Source organism: Beta vulgaris, chromosome 2, assembly GCF_026745355.1.
Source record: "Beta vulgaris subsp. vulgaris cultivar EL10 chromosome 2, EL10.2, whole genome shotgun sequence".
Classification (NCBI taxonomy): domain Eukaryota; kingdom Viridiplantae; phylum Streptophyta; class Magnoliopsida; order Caryophyllales; family Amaranthaceae; genus Beta; species Beta vulgaris.
In genome coordinates, this window is record NC_079203.1 from 22,033,996 (window position 1) to 22,053,176 (window position 19,181).

A 19,181-nucleotide genomic window follows, 5' to 3' on the forward strand; every position below is an offset into this window, starting at 1 on the left:
TCTCAATACAACTTAAGATAACTGTTACACGCATAAAATGTTAAATTTAGACTTTACATAACGTTTGCTTAAATAAGAGTTAATTTAGGGGTGTTATGTTTGCCCTTTTTTGTAGTAGTGAATATTCATTCCATGCTTGATACTTCATCACTCGAACATCTTTACTTCGATCTTTGATTAAATCTCCGTTTTAATCTTCAATCAAGTATTCTCTTTGCTCGAGAATGAATTACCTCGCAACAACATAAATAAAATACACTATGACTTTTGTGGTTAAGTCATCTTCAAAACTCAAGGGTCAACACTATCATTATATTTTTTACTAATATATAATGAACAATATTTAAGTTCATATGCATCGAGAGATGTGCACAACAAAGTGAGAAAGATAAAAAAAAATATAAAGTGTATTTTTTTACTTTTTCATTTCTTCTCCCTCTTCCCTCCTCTTCCTCACTTGCCCATTCCCAACCAAACATCACGCCTAGGGGTGCAAGTTATTCGGATAAAATCCAAAATCCAATCCAATCCAAATTAGTAATTTGGATCGGATTCGAACTGTGTTCAGATTGGATTCGGATTAAAATTTTTTGAAAATGGGATTTTTAGTTTGGATTAGATTGAGGGTAATTGGATCCAAAAATCCAATATAACCAAATAGTAATAAGCTATGTATTGTATCTGGATTGGGATTAAGTGTTTAACTAAATTTTTTTATAAAAAAAAGCCTAGTCCATACCTCAGTAGGTATAGCACTTCAACCCTTCCCATAAAATCCTAACAGCATTTAATTCCTCATAAGATGATAAATCTACTAGGTTGTTGTTGTGGTTGATTTATTTCATCCAAAAAACTAAGCTTTAAAAAATCAGATTTTCGGATCGAATCCAATCTGTAGTATCAAAATTCGGATTGGATTGGATCGTATTCAAACTCTAATTGGTTTGGATTCAGATTGCAAAATTATAATCCAAATTTTGTTCGGATCGGATTGGAATAGGTCATAATCCAAACCGTACACCGAACTTTCACCCCTACTCACGCCCACCCAGATCTTACACTTCCTTTTTTTTTTTCATCCCCCCACCCAGATCTGAACGCTTCTTATAAACAAATAAGAGTTTACAATAGGAAGCTAACCAATAATTTGCTGATAAAGTTATTTGATAATTTAACATTTCGTATTACTATCACAATATTTCGGGAAAACCAGAAGGTTCTTGGGAAGAACGGTGGAACAAAAATAATTCCTCTAATATACCAAACGAAGCTAACCAAATTTCATTTTCATCATATCTAATATTACTCGTGACGTGAGTCCACCATCAGACAATTTTTTTATAAAAAAATATGGTGAGGTATCACCATGGACGCCCCACCACAGGCATATGTGTCCATGGTAGGTTCATCCATGGTAGGTTCATGAACCTGTGTTGTAGTTTAATACTCTGTATTTTGGGAGTTAGTTTTTATAAATAAGAAAATATAAAGAATATAATTGAAAGTTTTAATATTATTTACAGAAAAATATAGTTTTGGAAAGCTTACAGTTATAATTTAAATATACAACCTACTTTTTATACCTAATCATATTATAGTTTGGTTTTGTTAATAAAATAATAAATCGGAATTTGATTTGGAAACAAATCCTATTACACATAGGTTACTCATGTTATAAATAGGAGAGAAGAAAGAAAAAAAAACTTTTAACTTCATCAGCCGTGAGTTTTCTTTTTACCCAAAGGATTTTTCTCTCTCCTCTGTTATTCTCCCTCCAACATTCTTTTCCTTCCTTGCTTCCTTCTTTCTCCTTATGTGTTTCTCCTCAGTCCTTCCCTGTTGCTTACGTTGACCCTACTGCTTCATCAATCACCATAGCTCATCGGTAGAGACCCCGGTGTTGCTGGTCGTGAGGACGGTGGTCGAGGTTAGCACTGCTTGTCGGAGGACTGTTCATTGCTCGAATCAAGGGGTGTGCGAATGGTGGTTCGCGCGTTGTACAATGGTCGTTCGGAGTTCGAGTGGGCTGGTTCGTGTGGTCGCGCGAAGCTAGGCGTCGCGCGAGTTTATCGCGGTGCTGTTGGAAGCGTCGCACGCGAGATTGGAGTGGTTCGAGTTGTGGGTCGTGTCGCGCAGTTAGAGGTTTGTTGGCTCGCCGGTGGTGCGGTACAGATGTAGAGTGGTCCCTGGTGGTCACTTTCTCCCTCTTTTCTTCTTTAACTTAATTTATATAGTGAAAGTATTGGGTCAGACCGTCTGACCTAATATGTTTCGTCGGACGAAGCCGCGAGAACGGAGCCGCTGCTCCTTCTTCATCTTCTTCCTCCGCCGTCGGACAATACATTCTCCTCGAAACAAGTAGTAACAATGGCGGTCTTCTTCTGTTCGTTTCTTTGAATTGGTTCCTTGGAGTTCGTCCTTTTTTTTTCTCTTTTTCTTGCCTTCAATTCTCTTATGCGTGATGCTGGATGAATGAAGCCAATGACTCATTTGGTGGTGGGGCCTTGGCCACAACCAGGTTGCGTAGTATTATACAATTTTCAGTTGGGCTTTGAATTTTTTTCAGTTGGGTATTGATATTTTTCAGTTAGGTATTGTTTTGTTTCAATTGGGTTTTGTTTTGTTTCAGTTGGTGCTTTGCAAGTGTTTCAGTTAGTTCTTGTTGTTATTTCAGTTGGTGTTTAATATGTTTCAGTTGGAGCTTAATATGTTTCAGCTGCTCTTATTTTTCCTTTCATTCAGTTGGTGCTTTGTTAATGTTTCACTTAGTTCTTGTTGTTCTTTCAGTTGGTGTTTTATATGTTTCAATTGGTGTTTAAATTTTTTTGAAACCAACTGAAAAAAAAAGAAGACTAACTGAAAAAAAATGCAGACTACCTGAAAAAAAATGAAGACTACCTGAAAAAAAATGAAGACTACCTGAAAAAAATAAAGACCAACTGAAACCCAAGTGCGTCTAACTGAAGCACAAGTGCTTCTAACTGAAGTAGTCTGACCAGTTGTATTGAGTCAGACGAGTCTGACACAATACCTTCTCATTTATATAATATGGTTTTATTATTCTTATGTATTTTGATTAAGTTTTGTAACCATAAGTAAAGTATAGAATTAATAAAATAAATTAGATTTATAATTATATATATATTTGTAACTATGATAATTCTATCTATCAAATCTGATTTTGTAATACTGGTGTATATAATGGTTTAAGTTGGATTGTAACTAAAGTATAATAGAAGTTAAAGGAAATCAGATTATTGATCATACTATTAGTCCTTAGGATGATTTTAATCCTCAATTTTGATTTAATAATACTTATGTATATTGGTTTAAGTTTTGTTATTATGACTAAGTATAATATAAGCTAACTAAAATCAAATTTGCATATTATTATTACTTCCTAAAGATGTTAGTTTCAATAAAGTTTATGAAAAGGAAGTTTAAACAACAAGATTGGTTTTTTTATATTTCGAAACACTAAGTTTTACATAGTTAGTTAAGCTGACTTTTATTTTAGTAATATCAAGGACTTAGCACTGAAATACTTTTATTTATTATATCAGTTATGTCCCAATTTCACGAGCAGAACGTTTAAGTAGTCAACAAAGATTCTTCGTTACAAGGTACGTACACATACTAGTTCAGTTGGATATGTTAGTATAATGTTAGGTTATGAATTCTTTCATTGGAACCTAAAATCATGATAGGGAACAATTGTATGATTATGATTGATGAGATTGTTGTAACATGAAATCGATTGGAAATCTGTATGTATTTCCTGGTTATATGTGATACGGATTGTTACTAGATGTGGTAAAACGTTTAGTAACAAGACAGTGCCAAACACAGTGCTAACCACTGTTCGGACAGTTAAAGAAGAATGCGATATGGGAGATTGAAGTGTATTGGAATTTGGGTTGTCACTTGGACATGGGCCAAGTAATGCTTGGATTATTACTTGGGTTGGTATAGAATAGTTGTATCTTATGTAAATACTCTTTTTTTATGTTTTAATTATGTTGCTAAGTAGTTAGGCAGTTTGTTAGAGTCGGTTTGAGTTAGTTAAAGTCGGTTGTAGTACATGGCTTGTCCTATATAAGCGCATGTATTGTATTGGAGATAATAATGAGTATTGTATTCTATGTTGTTGATCAATTAAGTAATAATCCTTGAGAGCATTGCTAAGAATACTTGAGAAAAAGTTTAGAGACTAGCTTGACTAGTGGGTCAAAGTCGTTGCCTTTGTTCCAAACTTGAAGTCGTTGTCTTCAAGATTCTATCCATCTACACCTTCAAACACATTCCATAAACGTTTCTTTTAACTAAGGTACCTCCATATCCATTTGAAACATCATTTTCCACATCAAGTGGTATCAGAGCTTTGTCTAAGATCCAGGGTGACGTTTGTTATTACTGCCCGAATTCATCCCGAATTTGCAGTAATTTTTGGGGCCTCGAACTCCCATTATACTGTGAATCTTTTGAAGATTTTTGATCCTAAACTGGAATACATCTTGTATAGTTTATTGTGTTAAAATTTCACAAAATTTCGAGGAATTTTGATATAATTTCGAGATCGTTCTTTGTTGGTGTGTAAAAAATCGCTGGAATCAAGAAAAGCGATATTCAAACGAAGACTGCCAGCGTTTGACAATGAATTTGGCTACCAAATTTTAACTGGAATCTTACAACATATAGGGATACATTGTGTCCAAGTTTCATAAGTTTTGGTCGAGTTTTGAAGAAGTTACAAAGTTTCTTGATTTGGATAAGTACTTGAAACTTTCTTGAATATGGGAACTCCTATATCACGAGAGGAGTTACAGTATTTAATGCCGAATATGATGAGGGATTTCAATGCAAGCTTTACCTCCATGAATGAATCCATACAAAACACCAATAGGAGGGTGAAATCTTTAACTGGAAATTGGGAGGAACAAGGTGGTCGAGGGCGTCCAAATAGAGAAACACCCTTAAGAAATCCTATGGAGAGTGATAGGGACTTCAAAGTCATGGAGTTGAAGGAGTTTACTGGTGAAGGATATGTTGAAGATCTTTAAGAATGGATTCTCCAATTCAAAAAGCTTATGGATTATAAGGGGTTTGATGAACATAAGGCTTCCAAGGTAGCACATTTGAAGATTACTAGGTATGCTATTATTTGGTTCGAAAGTTTGAGGAACAAAAGGATTAGGGATGGCGATCCTAGGATTGATACTTGGTCCGAATTGAAAAGACAAATCAAGAAAAGATTCATTCCACGTGAGTATCTTCAAGAGCAATTCTTGAAACTCAATCAAATTCGACAAAACACAAAAGGTGTGGCTGAATATACCAAGGAGTTTGAGAAGTTGTGCATTTTGTGTGAGTTGGATGAAAAAGAAGAAATGAAGATTGGTCGGTTCATCACGGGATTAAGACCTTCCATAGCTAATAAGGTAGAAACTTCTAACTACATGTTCTTTCATCATGTGCTTAGATTGGACGAAAGTTTTGAAAAACAAGAAAGGGAGGTGAATAAGGGTAAGGAGAAAACTTATGCTAGTAGTTCATATTCTACTTCCTACAAGAATAAGCCTACCTATAACCAACCTGCACAATCATCAACTACTTTATCCAAATTTGACCCTAAATCGAAACCAAAAGTTTATATTAGTCCGGAACAAGCTGCTTTGGCTAAGAAACAATGCTACAAATGTCAAGCTTTTGGTCACATCTCACATGATTGTCCACAAAAGGTTATTATTTCCCCTAAAGATCATAGCAACAAAAGGAAGAGGAGGAATAGTGCCATGCGATGTGTCCTACTCAGTGTCGTACTCTATACCACGGGGACGAGGAGGAAAGTAAAGAAGGGGACTCTGACTTTGACGAGGAGGAGAAATGGGATGATCAAAAAACTTCAAGAGGCTGTTACGGACAAGGATACCTTAGTATTGAGGAGGTTACTAAGGGTAGAGTCTCAACCCTTGAAGGAAGAAGAAGAACAAATGGAGAATTTGTTCTATACGAGAGCATTTGTGAATGGGAGGGGATGTAATCTCATCATTGACAGCGGGTCTTGTGCAAATGTCGCTTCATCTAAAATGGTGAATATTCTCAAATTACCTACAAGAGATCATGCTAAGCCTTATGCTTTGAATTGGCTTAATGATCATGCACCAATTAAGGTAAAGAAACAAGCACTTGTAGCATTTTCTATTGGCGATTACAAAGATGAATTGTGGTGCGATGTTATACCTATGGATGCTTGTTCTATTTTGTTGGGAAGACCATGAAGATGGGATAGGAATGTTAATCATGCTGGAAAAAGTAACACATACTCAGTTATGGTTGGCAAGAGACGTTATAGATTGAAACCACTTCCCCCTAAAGTGACGCCAACTACGGACTTAAACAAGTCAAGTCTTTTCTTGACAAGAGCTGAGTTTGAGAGGGAGGTTGAAGAATGTGGCGTTAGATATGTGTTGTATATAAGGGAGGCTTCAACACCTAAAGATCCTCCACAAGATCCTACCTTAACTATCCTTCTCAAGGAGTATGAAGATGTATTTTCTGATGATCTTTCCACCTATTAAAGGCATTAAGCATGCCATTGATTTGGTTCCAGGAGCTACCCTACCAAATAAGGCTGCATATAGGTGCAATCTTGAAGAATCTAAGGAGCTACAAAGGCAAGTTCAAGAGCTCATTGATCGAGGGTATGTGCGAGAAAGTAAAAGTCCTTGTGCTATTTCAGCTTTGTTAGTGCCAAAGAAAGATGGTACTTGGCGTATGTGTGTGGATAGTAGAGCTGTAAATAACATCACCATCAAGTATAGGTTCCCTATGCGAAGATTGGATGATATGTTGGATGAGTTACATGGTGTTAAAATCTTCTCCAAGATTGATTTATGGAGTGGATACCATCAAATGAGGGTTCGAGAAGGGGATGAGTGGAAACTGCTTTTAGAACCAAGCAAGGGTTATATGAATGGGTGGTTATGCCTTTTGGGCTATGCAATACACCAAGTTCTTTCATGAAGTTAATGAACGAGGTATTACGTCCCTTTATTAACTCATTTGTTGTTGTTTATTTAGATGACATCTTGATTTATAGTCCTACAAGAGCGTTGCACTTTGGGCATTTGAAACAAGTTTTTGAGGCTTTGCGTACACAACAATTATAGGCAAGATGGAAAAGTGTACATTCTTGGTTACTAGTCTTGTTTTCTTGGGGTATATTGTCTCAAGTGAAGGAGTACGTGTTGATCCGTCTAAAGTAGAAGCCATTTCTTCTTGGCCAGAACCAAAGAATGCACATGATGTGAAGAGTTTTCATGGATTGGCAAGCTTCTATAGGAGTTTTATCCGAAACTTTAGTACTATGGCAACCCCACTTATGGAGCTTACAAAGAAGGGTGAGTTTGTTTGGAATAACAATGCAAAGACTGGTTCTTGCATTACCAGATTTCTCAAAGCTATTTGAGGTTGAAACAGATGCAAGTGGATTGGGAATAGGAGCTGTGCTTCTTCAAGAAAAACGTCCAATAGCATTTTTTAGTGAGAAATTGAATGGGGCTAAGCTTAATTATTCTACTTATGACAAGGAGTTCTATGCTATAATTCGTGCACTTAAGCATTGGTATCATTACCTTCGACCTAAGCCATTTGTGTTACACTCGGATCATGAGAGTCTAAAACACATACATGGGCAACAAAAACTTAATGTGAGACATGAAAAGTGGGTAGAATTTTTACAATCATTCACGTTTGCTCTAAGTATAAAGAAGGCAAAGAGAATGTTGTAGCGGATGCATTGTCAAGAAGAGGGTATTTGTTAGCAATCATGGAAGCTAAATTATTGGGTTTGAAATTCTCAAGCAACACTATAGCATTGATGATGATTTCAAAGAGATAATTGCTACTCCTAAAGGATCCTATGTTGTTCAAGATGGGTTCTTATTCAAGGAGAATCGTCTATGTGTGCCCAAGTGTAGTGTGCATGAGTTGCTGGTAAGAGAAATGCATGCTGGAGGTATTGCGGGACATTTTGGGGTACATAAGACATATGACTTGTTATGTGAGCATTTCTATTAGCCTAGGATGCTTAAGGATGTCCATCGTGTGATTGAGAGATGCGCGACATGGCAAAAGGCCAAGAGTACTTTCCACAAAGGTTTGTACACTCCATTATCGGTTCCTAGTGTGCCTTGGGATAGTGTAAGTATGGATTTCATTGTTGGCTTACCAAGGACAGCAAGGGGATAGGATTCAATCATGGTAGTGGTTGATCGTTTTAGCAAGATGGCTCATTTTATACCGTGCCATAAAACTGATGATGCGAGTAATGTGGCAGATTTGTACTATAAAGAAGTAGTACGACTTCATGGAATTCCCAAGAGTATAGTGTCAGATAGGGATACTAAGTTCCTTAGCTACTTTTGGAAGACTCTTTGAAAGATTGTGGGAACTAAATTGCCATTTAGTACTTCACACCAACCACAAACAGACGGACAAACCGAAGTCACAAATAGGACATTTGGGTACTTTGCTACGAGGGTTGGTGAGTAAGTCTACAAAAGATTGGGATGTGCATTTGGCTCATGCTGAGTTTGCATATAATAGAGCACCTTCCTCTAAAACAGGTTCATCTCCATTTCTTATTGTGTATGGGATTAATCCACATGTTCCTATTGATCTTGTTGAGTTGCCACGAGGAGATTTTGTTAATTTTGATGCTCAAGCTCGACAATGATCTTTTATGAAGACATGTAAGGAGGTTCAGTTACAAATTGAGAGAATGAATGAACGTTACAAGCAACAAGCTAATAAACACCGAAAATTGCAAGAGTTTCAAGTAGGTGATTTGGTATGGCGAAACCTACGCAAGGAAAGGTTTCCTGGAAGACGCAAAAACAAATTCATGCAAAGGGCAGATGGTCCATTTCGTGTGTTAGGACGTATTGGTGATAATGCTTACAAGTTAGAACTTCGTGATTCTTATGGAGGTGTAAGTTCTACCTTTAATATGGGTGATTTATCTCCTTATGTACTTGATGAGAATTCGGGGACAAATTCTTTAAAAGAAGGGGAGATTGATACGGATCATGAGGCGCCAAGTGTTACTAGAAGTGGTAAAGCGTTTAGTAACAAGACAGTGCCAAACACAGTGCTAACCACTGTTCGGACAGTTAAAGAAGAATGCGATATGGGAGACTGCAGTGTATTGGAATTTGGGTTGTCACTTGGACATGGGCCAAGTAATGCTTGTATTACTTGGGTGGGTATAGTATAGTTGTATCTCATGTAAATACTCTTCTTTTATGTTTTAATTATGTTGCTAAGTAGTTAGGCGGTTTGTTAGAGTCGGTTGGAGTTAGTTAAAGTCGGTTGTAGTACATGGCTTGTCTTATATAAGCACATGTACTGTATTGGAGATAATAATGAGTATTGTATTGTATGTTGTTGATCAATGAAATAATAATCCTTGAGATTATTGCTCAGAATACTTGAGAGAAAGTTTAGAGACTAGCTTGACTAGTGGGTCAAAGTTGTTGCCTTTGTTCCAAACTTGAAGTCGTTGTCTTCAAGATTCTATCCATCTACACCTTCAAACACATTCCATAAATGTTTCTTTTAACCAAGAAACCTCCATATCCATCTGGAACATCAAGTTCCACATCAATATGACTTGAGAATTGGATTGTATTATTATTAGAATGCGTAATTCTATCATATCACAAGCATGAAATGTATTGGAGTGGAATCCTATGACTTAATGTTTTAGAAAGGATGTTGCAAGAACAAAAGAATTGAGCAGTGTATCTAAGAAGGAAAATTAAATGATTATATGTTTGATGTTATGTGAATGAATAACACTAAGAAGTATATTGGGCGACAAACTTGTAGTTGGAATCCCTACAAGTAATAAACAATGGGGGAGTGTGTGACTTGTTCTACACTCCTACACAGGCCTACTGGTAACGACAGTAGTGTCATTATAAATTTTGATAATTGAAGTAGCGGGATACATTGTTTAATTTCTTAGTTAAGGAAATATCTTGTAACATCCTTGCTACAACAATAAATCATAGGATTCCGATCCAATACATTTCATGCTTATGATACGATAGAATTACACATTACAATAATAATGCAATCTATTTCACAAGTAATACAACCACTAAATACATATAGATTTCCAATCAATTTCATGCTACCAAACAATCTCATCAATCATAATCATACAATTGTTCCCTATCATGATTCTAGGTTCCAATGAAAGAACTCATAACCTAACATGATACTATCATATCCAACTGAATTAGTACGCGTACGTACCTTGTAACGAAGAATCTTTGCTGACTACTTAAACTTTTTGCTTATGAAATGGTGACCTAATCGAATAATAAAATATTTTACTGCTAAGTCCTTGATATTCTTAAAACAAAAATCAGCTTAACTATGTAAAACTTAGTGTTTCGAAATATAAAAATAACCAATCTTGTTGTTTAAATTTCCTTTTATGAACTTTATTGAGACTAACATCTTTAGGAACTAATAATAATATGCAAATCTTGTTTTAGTTACCTTATATTATACTTATTCATGATTACAAAACCTAAACTAATATACATAAGCATAATTAAATCAGAATTGAGAATTAAAATCATCCTAAGAACTAATCGTATAATCAAGAATCTGATTTCTTTAACTTATACTATACTTTATTTACAAAACCACTTAAACCATTAGGTACAAGTCTTATAAAAACATATTTGAATAATAAAATTATCATAAGAACTACAAATATCATTATAAAGCTTATTTCCTTTACTTATTTTATAAGTTACTTATAATTACAAAACTAAATCAAATTACAAACTTAATCAAATATACATTAGAATTACATAAATCATATTATATATATATTAATTTAAGGAAGAAAAGAAGGAGATAACCACCGGAGAGCACCAACACCTTCGACGACACCTACCACCATTCAAACCTCCGACTAGACTCCACGACACACACGCGCTTGAACCGCTACTCGAAGAACCCAGCCACGAAGCCTCGCTTGTAACCATTACGCACGCTCGAGCCACATACAACGCTGGACTCGCACGCACAACACACTTACACCCTCGCTCGCATGGCCTTGATCCGCCGACGGCTCCCATAGTAGCGTCGCACAAATCCCTCGAACCCTCGGCTTGCCTCAACCACACATTGCACATAAAGCACGACGCTCGACCCTTGAATGTTCACACCCCCGATGACTTGCACAGCCCGACGCTCGCACCCTCGACTCGCTAGCACACACACATCAGCTCCCTCGCACTCGAACACTCGTATATAGGGGAGAAGACGTGGGAGGTATAAGAAGTGTAGGGTAGAATTCTGACATATATAGGAGAGCTATAGGAATTCAAGTTTTTTACTAGATGCTCAACAATGAAGATGAATCATATGTGCTTTGCAGATGATTTGCTTCTCTTTTGCAACGGTGAAGCCAAACCAGCTTATTTACTACTACAAGGTATTAAGTTGTTTACTGAATCATCTGGTTTACAAGCAAATACCAGCAAATCAGCTATGTATAGTACAACCATAGCAGAAGATGAGATGATAAGAATTTCCCATTTCTCTGGGTTTGCAAGAGAAAGCTTACCTTTCAGATATCTTGGAGTTCCCATAATCTCCAAGAAGATCAAAGCAGCAGATTGTGATGCTTTGATTGAAAGAATGACACAAAGAATCAGAGTATGGAGTACTAGGAACTTAACCTTTGTTGGAAGAGCTCAACTGGTTAATTCAGTTCTCATGAGCATCCATAGTTACTGGGCTCTAGTTTTTGTATTACATGGGATAGTATTAAATAAGATCAATGAATGATGCAGACACTTCTTGTGGAGTGGGAAAGCTATGAGTGAGAAGATAGGGCATGTCAGATGGGATAAGGTATGCTCTCCCAAAAAGTCTGGGGGTCTGGGGATGAGAAATATCAAACTCTGGAATATAGCAGCAGTAGGGAAGCTAGTGTGGCATATTGGTGTACAGAAAGATGAGTTGTGGGTAGGTGGGTGCATTCTACATACATTAAGAATGCTAACTGGTGGTCCTACCAACCACCAACTAGAGCTAGCTGGATTATGAGATGTCTATGTAAAACCAAAACTGAGTTGCAGTCACTAGGTATGCATCAATAGAGCAATGATAGTAGCTATTCTATCAGCAAAGCTTATGAAAAGCTCCTTGTTGATGATCCCCATGTGCAATGGGTAACAGGAATCTGGAATAGAATGTCTCTCTCCAAGCATAGATTCATTGCTTGGTTAGGCATTCTGGACAAATTAAGAACAATGGAGAAACTGTTCCAATATCATATCAGTCAAGATAACAAGTGTTGTATCTGTGGGAATGCAGTTGAGTCACAAGACCATCTCTTTTTTGACTGCTTGTTTAGTAAGAAATTGTTGGCTGGCTTGTTTCAGTGGATAGGTATAGCTGAAAGAAGGAAGACTTTAAGACAGTGGATAAGGTGGATTAGAAGTGGTTATTCTAGGACTAAGATGAGGAAACAGGTCAGATTTGCTATAATTGCTGTTGCTGTATATCAGATTTGGAAAGCCAGGAATGAATCTTACTGGTTAGATAAAGTTCCTAGACTAGAATGTATAGTTAAAATCATTCAATATACTGTAAAGCAACGAATATATCTCTGTAAATCTGTAAAGTGGAGTCGTAGGGATATAGATTGGATTGAAGCTTTGTAATTAGAGGAGGTAATATGGGCCATGCTTGGCCTTGTGAGTGTTCCAGTCCTTTGAGGATGTAGGGTGTACATTGGTGTTTTTGGTGATATATACTTACTCATTTACCAAAAAAAAAAAAATGGCGAGGGAGAGGAAGAGAGGAGAGAGAAAATTCCTTGGCTAAAAAAAGGCTGATAGGAAGAGTTAGGGCTTTGTAATTAGCTTTTTTTCTCTTTTTATTTATAGCATGAGTAACCTAGGTGTAATAGGATGTGTTTTCAAATCAAATTCACATTTCTTATTTTATTCATTTCAAAAATAAAACAAAACCAAACTATAATAAAATTAGGAATAAAAAGTAGGTTCTATATTTAAGTTATAACTGTGGGCATATTCAAACTATATTTTTCAGTAAATAAAATTAAAAATAATTTCAATTATATTCTTTGTATTTTCTTATTTATAAAAACTAACATCCAAAATTACGGAGTATTACAGACCTCCCCCATTAAAGGAAGTTTCATCCCAAAACTTTAAGGTAGCCAGTCTTAAAGATGATCTTTTGCACTTCTAAGTCCCAATAAATCACAGACGTTTTCTAACTTTCACATGTCACACAAGCAATAAATACACATAAATAACAGACTTAACAGAATTTAGCAAACTTTAGGGTAGAAGCGCGAAATTCTATCACATTCTTCCCCCCTTAAAAGAAAAGTTACGGCCTCGTAACTTACCTACGCCTTGAAAAAGCTCAGGGTACTTCAGACGCATCGCATCTTCTGTTTCCCTTGTGGCTTCTTCAATATTTTGATTTCTCCATAACACCTTCACAATTTTGACGTTTTATTTCACGTACTAACACCTTGTGGTCTAGGATCTTGATGGGTTTATCTTCATAGGACAGGGTTTCATTTAACTCGACATTTTCAGGTTCTAGGACACGTGACTCGTCAGGTACGTATTTTCGAACTTGGGATACGTGAAATACGTTATGGACCCTTTCTAACTCGTTGAGTAATTCCAGGCGGTAAGCCACTTTACTAACTCTTGCCAAAATCTCATATGGTCCTATGAACTTAGGGCTTAGCTTCCCTTCTTTCCCAAATCGCATCACTCCTTTAATTGGGACACCTCAAGCAACATTTTTTCACCAACTTCATAATTTTCTTCCCTTAGCTTCTGATCCGCATAGGATTTTTGTCTATCTTATATGCAACCCTATAGGTTCTCTTCAATGACTTGCACTTGATCCACATTTTCTTGAATCATTTTAGGACCTAACACCACAGTCTCACTAATGTCATTCCAACACAAAGGACTATGACACTTCCTCCCATACAGTGCTTTGAATGTGGCCATTTTAATATTAGCATGATAATTATTATTCTATGAGAACTTTATGAGGTCCAAATGGTCTTCCTATGATCCCTAGTATTCTAAGGCACAAGCTCTTAACATATCATCCAAGGTCTTAATGGTTCTTTTTGTTTGACGGTTAGTAGCTGGGTGAAAGGCTATAATATAGACGTGTATGGATTTTGGGGGTGTTACAAAATTGAGACAACCAGTTCCTATTTTCAAAAGATGTTTAAAAAGAATTTTAAAATGGGTAGTATGGGATAGGAGCATATAGCTTACTTTTACTTGCATTAAATCATAGGATTGATTTTGTTTGTAATCTCTTTTCTTGCCTTGCATGTTTGATATGTTTATAGAAAGTCTGTAAGTACTATGGAATGAAATTTTGTGTTGTTTACTTGATTGAATTTGTGAAAGGTTCTTTGAAATCTTAGAAGTATGAATAGATTAGGAGGATGTGCAAGGATATGTACATATATAGTGGTTAGGAGCACTAAGTTAACTCCGAATTGGTATGAAAGATGTTTCAAAAAGGTGTTGAATTAAAACCTTATTTTAAATATTCTAGGACTAAAACACTTAATTGTTGAAAATATTTTGAACGTGCTCAAGGAGTTCTAAAATTTAAAATAACCGTTTTATCTCTTATATATGTATATATATATATATATATATATATATATATATATTATATATATATATATATATAATATAAATTTTTAAAACCTTTAATTCACAAACTAGCACTATTTCCTATCTTTAATTTCGCAAGATGGGTGGGTTACGACGTAGATCCTAAAGAATACCTGATGAAACACCGAACACTGGAAGATTCGGAGATCTAGGCCTATAAGATGAAATCTTCTATAGAGTATAGGATTATGCAGGGATACGTGTAATACTCCGTATTTTTGGGAGTTATTCTTTATAAATAAGAAAATATAAAGAATATAATTGAAAAGTATTTTAATTTTATTTGCAAAAAAAATAATACAGTTGGGTAACCTACAATTATAACTTAATTATGCAACCTATTTAGTATACTTAATGATGTTATGGTTTGGTTTTATTTAATTTTCGAAATAAATAAAATAAGAAATAGGAAGTTGATTTATGAACAAATCCTATTAGACTTGCCGCCCTATAAATAGGAAAAAAGGAGAAAAAAAAATCAGCAAACCTTAATCCTCAGTTGTTTTCTTTCCTCCCTCAAATTTTCTCCCTCCTATCTCTTTCTCCCTCATCACTATTTCCCCCTGAATCTCGTCAGCCTTCGACGAGGTCGTGTTGTGTGTGTGACCGGCAAGGAGTGAGTATTAAGCGAGGTGTGTATGTGTGCGCTCGAGTGAGGTTGCAAGGTGGTGTGTGTAGTCATGGCGAGTGGTGCGTGCTAGCGAGGCTGTGTGGTGTGCTGCTGCTGTGTGTGCAAATCGATGAGTTGCTTCGAGTGCTGGTCGAGGATTTATGCGAGGCGCGCTGTGCGTCGATGGTGGTGCGAGTGGAGTGTGATGTGAGAGCGACGAGTGTCACGGCTGTTGTATTAATACCCCGTTTTCAGAAGTTATTTTATTATTTATTAAGGTTTAATATTATTTTCACTCAAAATTTATTTTATGATAATGCGATTTTATTTGATAATTATGTTTATTAAAATAATGATTTCATTTAGTTTTGACTTATTTAACAAAGTTCAAAATAAATCATTTACTTATTTTATTATTCATTTCATTATTTCTAATTATATAAACTTTTACATTTGTTATGGGTATCCTTATACTAATTGTCCATTCATAATTGTCCATCCATATTGTACAAAGCCCAAATGCCAAGTCCATACCCGGCCATATGCCTTTTAGCCAAAAAAATAAAATGAAAACAAAACAAAACAAAAGAGGAAAGAAGAAAACTAATTTCTCATCTTCATCCTCCTTCCTTCTCTTTTGACTGATTCAAGGCACAACAACCAAGAAAAAACTAAACACCTTCCTTCATCTCCTCCCTTCTTCTTCTTTTGAATTCAACACTCAAACCAAGATTTTGCAACACCTTCCTTCATCTCCCTCCTTCTCCCTCGTCTGGTTCAAAGCACTCAAACCAAGAATTTCAATACAACTTTACATTTTCTGCACAAACCTCTTCTATAAATACTGAACTCTCTCACCAAATTACTCAAGCAAAACAATTCAAAAGGTTTGCTTCAATTCAATTCTCTTCTTCCTAATTTATGAAATTTTGTTTTGAAAATTTTTTAAAAAATGAAAATTCAAACCGCCATAAACAAACCTCCTCTGTTTTATTTCTCTGCCGAAAACAGCCACCTCCGACCACCCATACAACCGCCTGAAAAACATTACCAATCGAACCACCAAACACAACCACCGCGGACCGCTGTCCTTCCTTCCCCCTCGCGCAGCCCTGCTGTCGCCCTTCAGCTCTGCCCAGCCACTGCGAGGACCACCACCTGAAATCCGTCGCCTGAGCCTTGCTTTCGCCGACCAAAACCAAGCCACCTTCCTCCTTCGCCTCTCCCCTGCTTCGCTCCCTTGTTTTCCCTCCCCTTCTTTCGTACCTCTTCATTTCGTTTCTCAGTATGAGAAACTGAGTGATTTGTTTTAAAAACCTCGTTTTTTCCCTTTATCCTTTTAATTTATTTGTGTTTTGGTTAGTTTTTTTAGTTTACATTTATTTATTTTTTTAATAAGAAAACTAAAACTCATAATTTCCTAACTAACCTACTCAATTAAGTTGGCCTTTTTAGCCAACTTAGTTTTGATAAACGTTTCTTAAATAAAATAAGAAGTAAAATAAAGTTAGTTTACTATGTTTAATATAATTATTCAAGTTAATAAAAATGAAGTTGAAGTAATTTTGTGAGTACTTAAAATGATTTCATAAATGATTTAAAAACCATAACTTTGATTCTAAAAAGGGGTTATTTAGGTAACTAACTTGGATCTCGTTAACATTTATTGTAGACTCCGATTGCGTAAACAAGGAATACCGTACCGAAGTGCTAATACGTTTGTGGATTTAACTTTGGGCTTGCGTCACGAGGTCTCCGATGTCCATCAAAACATAGATCCTATTAGCATAAAACGAATTGATTACGTGATTTTTCTGGCAATTCAAAATTTTTATTGACTACCAAACATATTGGAGTACAAATAACAGAGTGAAGAAACAAGCCTTCTACACTCTACAACATAAACAGAGCTCAAGTGATTAATAATTGTCTTTCAAGCTCACAACATCTACAAGAGACTCTAAAGATAATCTCTTTCACAAGGAGACTACTAGGTAGTAAAGAATTCTTAAAAACTTTGTTGTTCCTTTGAAGCCAAACAGCATAAACACTTTCAGTGTAAAGCATGATGTATACTTTATCCAAGCTCTTCTTACTTCTGGCTTTCATGGTCACAAAATCCAGCTCAATATTTGCATCAGCTAAAGGCTGTTTCTGAATATAATGAAGCACCTGACTCCAGACATCTTTACTATATTCACAGGTGAAAAATAGATGTTGTCTGGTTTCCACATGTTGATCACAGAGTTTGCATAAAGGACTAATGCTAGTATTCCAAAGACTCACCAAACTGGCAATAGCTAATCTGTCCAGCATTGCTAGCCATAGTATAAATTTGCTCTTTGGAGTAGAGTTATCGTTGCACAAATGTCTTCTCCAATCAACCTTAACAAAGTTGCCTCTGAGTAGCTTGTATGTTTCTTTTATACTAAACTTCTGTTGTGTACTGATAGCATCCCAGCCTCCAACAGCATCTAACAATCTCCTGGAAGCAATAATCTTTTTTAACATCCAAGAGATATTGTTGCTCAAGTTCACCTCCATCAGTGTACTTCTCTTGATATAATATGCATTAACCCATTTAACCCACAACTTATCTTGCTTAAAAGAAAGGGCCCAAAGCAGCTTAAGTATAGCTGCCTTATTCCACACTTTCATATCAATAACATTCCACCCACCAGCAGCTTTGGGTAGTTGAAGGAATTCCCAAGCAACTGGAGCCTTTCTTGACTGATCAAGAGAACCAGTTCATAAAAACCTTGTGCATATGGACTCCACTGCCCTAATAAGCTTCTTTGGGAGAAGGAAGATTTGAGCCCATAAGTTCTGCATGCTCCCTAGAATAGCTTTTATACGTTGTAATATGCCTGTATAAGTAAGGAAGTGAGCCATCCATCCCTGAGCTCTGTGAGTTATTCTATCAATCAAGGGTTTGCATTGAGTGAAGTTTAACTTCTTTGCAGCCAAAGGAACTCCAAGATATCTGAATGGGAGCTCCCTAATAGGCATATTCATTAATGTTGCAAGTTGATTAGCTGAATCTTGACTGATTTCAGCAAAATAAATACAGCTCTTGTCATTGTTAGCTTCAAGACCTGAAGCTCTTGAAAACTTATGAAAAGCTTTAAACATCTCCACCACTGAACCCTGATCTGCCCTTGCAAACATGAGTAAGTCATCAGCAAACATTAAATCAGTGAGCTGAATTCTCTTACATTTTGGGTGATGATTGAAGCTTGAACCCATATTACCCATGCATCTACTCAGATACTCCATAATGATTGCAAATAGGAAAGGGGATAAGGGATCCCCTTGCCTTAAACCTTTCTTAGCAAGAAATGGTTTAGTTGGACAACCATTCAATAAGATAGAGTAGGATACTGTTTGAACACATTGCATAATCCATTGGATGAATTGACTAGGAAAGCCCAACTCCTTTAACATGCTCTCTAAGAAGACCCACTCCACAGAGTCATAAGCCTTCCTAATGTCAACTTTAATGACACATCTAGGAGACATATAACTCCTATTATATCCCCTGATTAACTCAGTTGCTAATAGGATGTTCTCTCCAATCTGTCTCCCAGGAATAAACCCTGACTGAGAGCTACTCACAACCTCTATTATCACCTGCTGCAGCCTTTTTGTTAAGATTTTTGAAATACTTTTGTAGATCATGGTACAACAAGCAATAGGTCTATATTCTTTGACCTGAGTTGGGTTCTCAACCTTTGATATCAAGGTAACAGTAGTGATGTTCACTGGTTTGTGCATCACAT